The following is a 5,728-nucleotide window of genomic DNA, read 5'->3' as shown; positions in this document are numbered from 1 at the left end:
GCACTCTGAAGAGAAAGACACACACTTCTATGTTTTGGCTCATAATTCCTGAAATGTACACGGCAAAATCAAAAGTGTTGGATTTTCAGTGTTAGGGTTGAGTGTAAAAATACTGAGCCATTTCAACTCAGGTTTAGTGTTATTCAACTACAAGAGAGTTATTCTTCAGAAGGAGTTGGTGGTAATACAAGGAGTCATGTTCGGAAAACAACTCTAGTGTTGATTTTACAATATAGCTAGTGTAATACTGTAAGACTTTTTGTAATACCACTTACATCATGTTGTGTACATTCAACACTGAGCTGTGTTGACTGGTGTTAAATTTCAAATATTGAGAGAGCAATTATTGCAGCAACTCTATCCCAGTGTTAAGCATTTGACACTTTTAAAAGTGTAGTTTAAACTCAAAATAGTGTGGACCAATGTAGACACTTTTCAAAGTGTTGAATTTAACTCTGCTGATTTTGCTGTGTTAAGCAACCAAGCCAATTTAATCAAGTCTTTGTGTGACTTTGTCGTTGTGTCCAATAATACGTGGGTGTGATACTGATGCAAACCATAACTGAACCAAACTGATTATTGACATGCTACGCGTGCGACAGTGGCCATTTCCCATCGACTGGTTAAACAAACTGATTCCGTGGATCAAATATTAAATATCTGATTCCGTAACACTTCCGTATCCCCCTTTACAAAACACTGACAGTTGAAGCGTATCAAGGACAAAAGCAAAACTGGAACCTTTGTCTGACACCAGGAAGTAAAGGCTGCCAAACAATTACTCCTAACATGTAATTGTGTTGAACATGTTTTTTTTTTGGGTTTAATGAGTTTGACATGTTCTTGCTTTGTAAAATAAATGGACAAATAGAAGAAAAGAAAATACTGATCGCCAGTTGCCTAATTATTTCCAACCTGAATACAGTACAACATGTTAACATTTTCTTCACATTTAAAATGGATTACATGTAAACAGAAAAATAGAGAAAAGAAGAAGAATAAGCAAAAAATGATTTATGATGCCAGTACTGTGAACACATTCTAAATCCCTATGGATGAATGTTAGAAAAACCAGGAAATGCAGTTACTGTTAAGACCACGCAGAAATACAGAGAAAACGTCACCATGAGAACCAGAAACATTGTAGATTTACGTTACAGAGAGATGAAGGAGTTCTTACCATGTTCTCTTCTTCAGGCTCTACTTTTAGCTGCTGTACCCGTGGCAATGGTGATTATGACAGACGGGACATAAAAGGTTGACAAATCTTTGACTCGCTCTTAAAAAGACACAAGTACCTGCTACCACTAACCACACGCAAACCACGCCCCAACAGGTGATAGGCTGTGTGTGTGTGTGTGTGGGTGTGGGTGTGGGTGTGTGTGTGTGTGTGCGTAGTGTAACTAAGTACATTTACTTAAGTACAAATGTTGAGGTACTTGTAGTCTACTTTGGTCTTTTCTTTTCATGCCACTTTCTACTTCTACTCCGCTACATTTCAGAGAGAAATCTTGTACTTTTTACTCCGCTACATTCATCGGACAGCTTTAGTTACTTCACACATTAAGAGCTTTGCACACAAAACACATGCAGTTTATAAAATCTGATGTTTTATTCTAAATGAAACTAGCCAACAATATAACGGCCTACAAGTCCAGCTGAAATGATTAGACCGTTAAACACACAACTGGTTGGAGTCTTCCAGTTTTTTTTTATTGTTTTTTTTAATGTGAGTGTTTTTCTGCATGAAGTACTTTTACTTTTATACTTTAAGTAAATTTTCCTGATGATACTGAAATACTTTAACTTAAGTAACAATTTAAATGCAGGGCTTGTACTTGTAAGAGTATTTTTACAGTGTGGGATTAGTACTTTTACTTAGGTAAAGAATCTGTGTACTTCTTCATCCACTGTGTGTGTGTGTGTGTGTGTGTGTGTGTGTGTGTGTGTGTGTGTGTGTGTGTGTGTGTGTGTGTGTGTGTGTGTGTGTAATGATGTTAACAAAACAAAAAAAATACAAACATTGTTGTGGTTAAGTAAAGCGTCCATGTTTATTATTTGCAAGTTTTCTCCAAAATTATACTGGAGCATAAAAGTGAAATTAACTTCCCTCTTAGCTATACTGCCCATCCCACTAAAGAAATACAAGGCCTCTGCAAACACTGGAGCTCAGTCTGCCCATTTCATATTTCTTCAGTCTTTCTGTGTAAACAACGATCTGAAGGCTCCACCAACAGGCCAAAACCTAAACTGAACTGATACCTTCGCCACGTGACCAGCAGATTATTAAAAACTGCTGAATGGAAAAGTGGTTGGTAAGAAAATGTCTCAAACATATACGGTAGAGGACAAGAGCCATATGTGAAAAACTGTATTTGAGCTCTGAGTTTAAACTCAAAATTGTGTGTTTTTTCTTAAAGTCATAATTCTGAGAAAAAGAATTCTGACTTAAAAAAAAAACCTAAAACTCACAATTCTGCTTTTTCTCATAATTCGGACTTAAAAAAAGAAAATAAAAACACTCAGAATTCTGACTTTAAACTCAGAACTCAAACACATTGTTCACACGTGGCCCTGATCATCTTCTTTACAAATATTACGGAGAATAGCCTGAACTGATGAACACGTCCAGTATTATCTGACTCAAATTTTTAAAATAAAAAAGATAAAAATCAGCTCTGAAAAGTAACTTTTCACCTAAAAACACACGGGTGCCCATATATAGGCAAGGCAAGGCAAGGCAACAGGGCAATTCAAAGTGCTTTACATAAAACATGAAAGAGCATTCAGAAAACAATTAAAAACAATTTAAAAACATTCAAGGTCAAGAATAAAATTTACAGTGCAGTATAAGAATTTAAAAAAAACAGAGAAACATGAAAGAGCAGTTACAAAACAATCAATTTAAAAAAAAATATGGTTAAGGGATTGTTTTGTTCCAACAATCGTCCAAATTTCAAACATATTCAGTTTTCTATAATGTATGAGGGGAAAAAGCAGAACTTATAAAAACCACATGAATGGCTTGCCAATGTTTGGCATTGGTAATATCTTTGCATTATATAACCGTGTTGTTTTGTTTTAAGTTACACTACCGGTCAAAAGTTTTAAAATGGTCACTCCATTACAGATAGAATACCATCTGAGGTCAGTTCAATTTCTAGATACTGAGGGCAGATTGAACAAGACCAAACCATGCTGGCCCGAAAAGCTCTCTGTAGCACCTGCGGATGATATTCATTTCTCAACATACCTAGGACGTGAAGGGACATATCACCGGGAGGGTCTTTAACCACCAGTACACCGCACCTTGCCATTGACTTACTACAGAGTTTGACATCCAACTCCAGGTAGCCGATATAAGGGATGGCCAGCCCATTGGCTGCTCGGAGCTTTAGCCAGTGGCAAGATTGGAGTTTCTCTCTACCCCACGGCTCAAAATGCTGGAGGAAAAAGCTCTCTTTAACTGTAGAAACCATGGATCCAGTGTCCACCAAGCAAGGGACATCAACCCCTCCCATTGTCACGTCCAGATGTGGACAAGAGCATGTGTCCGTTCACACTCCCTAGCAAAGTGACCCGGTTGCTGACAGCACCGACATATAACAGGGCCCTTATAAGATGGCCGGATGCGTGGCTGGGAAGTTTGTAGGAGAGAAAGCTGGTTTAGTTGCTCTTGCTGCAGCTTCAACATTTCTTTCATCTCACTCAGATCAGACGCTTGGGTGTAAGTACTCAAACCCTGAGGACCACACTGTACTCCAAACTGCATGCCTAAGGCAGAGGGGGCAGAATGACTTCGGCCCCTAGCAGCCCCAGGCAACCCCTCGCGCTCTCACCGGATGGCCTCACCCCTAACCTCGAGTAGAGCCGCAGTAGGCTTCCTGCACACCAACTGTTTTAACTCGCAGCGGAGAGCACCTTCAAGCACGTGCTCCACAAACTGGTCGCGCAACAATACTTCAGAATTTGGCATACCACTAGGGGCACTCTGTTTTACGGATGCCATAAGACTCATCAGGGCAAGGGAAAACTCTTGTAGTGTCTCTCCTTCCTGCTGCCATCTAGAAAAGAAAGCTTTCTGGAGACTCATAACAGTCATAGGACTCCTGTAATGCCGCTATAATTTTGGTTGGGTCACCTCACGCTCTACTGGGCCGATGCTTTATTTCGTTGCGCGCTTCCCCCTCCAAATGGTCAATCAAGAAAAAGGCCTGATCGGAAACAGACAGGTGGCGTGCCCTCATGCAGGCCTGCACCTCATCAAGCCACTCTGTGAGCCCTATACCTGATCTACCCCGGAACGTGGGACATTTTCTATCTCGAGGTACAACAATCAGTCACTCAGTTACAGAGGCATTAACCATGGCAGTAGTAGGGGCCGCAGAGCTGGGACCAGGAGCGTTTGATTTGATTTGATTTATAATTGTAACAAGAATGCCTTACACATGATAAAAAGACATCAAATACAATTGAGGATAAAAACACAAGTCCAGGACTTATTTCCATTGTGGTCCTCAACACACAACATCAGGACAAGACAAGATACTCAATGACATAACATAAACATTTTTGTTAAATAAATAAAAATAGTAACCAGACCTTGATGCTCTTTTTGAAAGAGTTCAGGCTGGAAATGACTTTAATATTACGATCTAACTTGTTCCACTGAACTGCCCCTATATAGGCAAAGGTTCCTTTCCCTAACACTGTCTTAAATGTATAAGGACACAGGTCAGATATGCTGCAACGAGTATAAATATTGTGTGTCATTTACCCTAGTTATAAACAACAAAAAAATTGGGACACTCCCAAACAATATTTTCTGGATCATGGTCAGTCTTAACATAGTAACTTGAGACTCCACAGGGAGCCAGTTGAGCTCAACAAATTGTGACCTACCTATATGAGACCTATGGCCCATGTTCAGAATTACTCTTAATTTATTCTGTGCTGTTTGCAGCCTCCCTTTGAGTCGGTTTGTTAGTCCTTCAAACCAGGAGGTACATGCAAATTCAAAGTGATTTAAGATGACCTCTGTCTTACCAAAATGTAGGGACAGCATATTGTCAATCAGCCAGTTGTTTACAGAAGATAGCTCAGAGCGCAGAGTACTCTCTAGTGTGGATTGTTGTTTATGAGACATTAAAAGTGCCGAGTCATCAGCGTACAAAAATAGTTCACATGAACAGGAGTCTGCCATATCATTAATGTATGTTAAAAATAAGGACGGCCCCAGGATGCTTCCTTGTGGAACGCCACATTCAACTACACTAGGGTCAGCACTCCCCCTAAAACCACCAATTGTTCCCTCCCTGATAGGCAAGATCTAAACCACCTACAGGGGGAGCTGTCTGCCCCAAGGCCTCAAGTTTGGCAATCAGTCTGTCATGATTCACCATATGAAATGCTTTTTGAAGATCCAATACACCATTCTGCAGAGATTTCCATTGTCTATTTCCCTGCGTATGGTGTCGGATAAATACAATAGGCATGATTCAGTGGAATGTGACTTCCTAAATCACTGCAAAAAGACAATGCACGCTGTAATGCCCATCCTAACACAACGAGGCCTATAGGTAACAAACAAATTAGCAACACTGCATTACCTGTCAAATTACCGTGACTGCACCACGGACGCGAAAGGACCCAGAGCGGAAATGTGCCTCCGGCAACAAAGAGTAAGGAGTGTCACGAGGGCAAACCCCCTGCCTATATAGCATGCAGC

This window comes from Perca flavescens, chromosome 15 (assembly GCF_004354835.1).
Source record: "Perca flavescens isolate YP-PL-M2 chromosome 15, PFLA_1.0, whole genome shotgun sequence".
Taxonomy (NCBI): domain Eukaryota; kingdom Metazoa; phylum Chordata; class Actinopteri; order Perciformes; family Percidae; genus Perca; species Perca flavescens.
The sequence above is the reverse complement of the archived record's forward strand: the minus strand, read 5'-3'. Positions refer to the sequence as shown.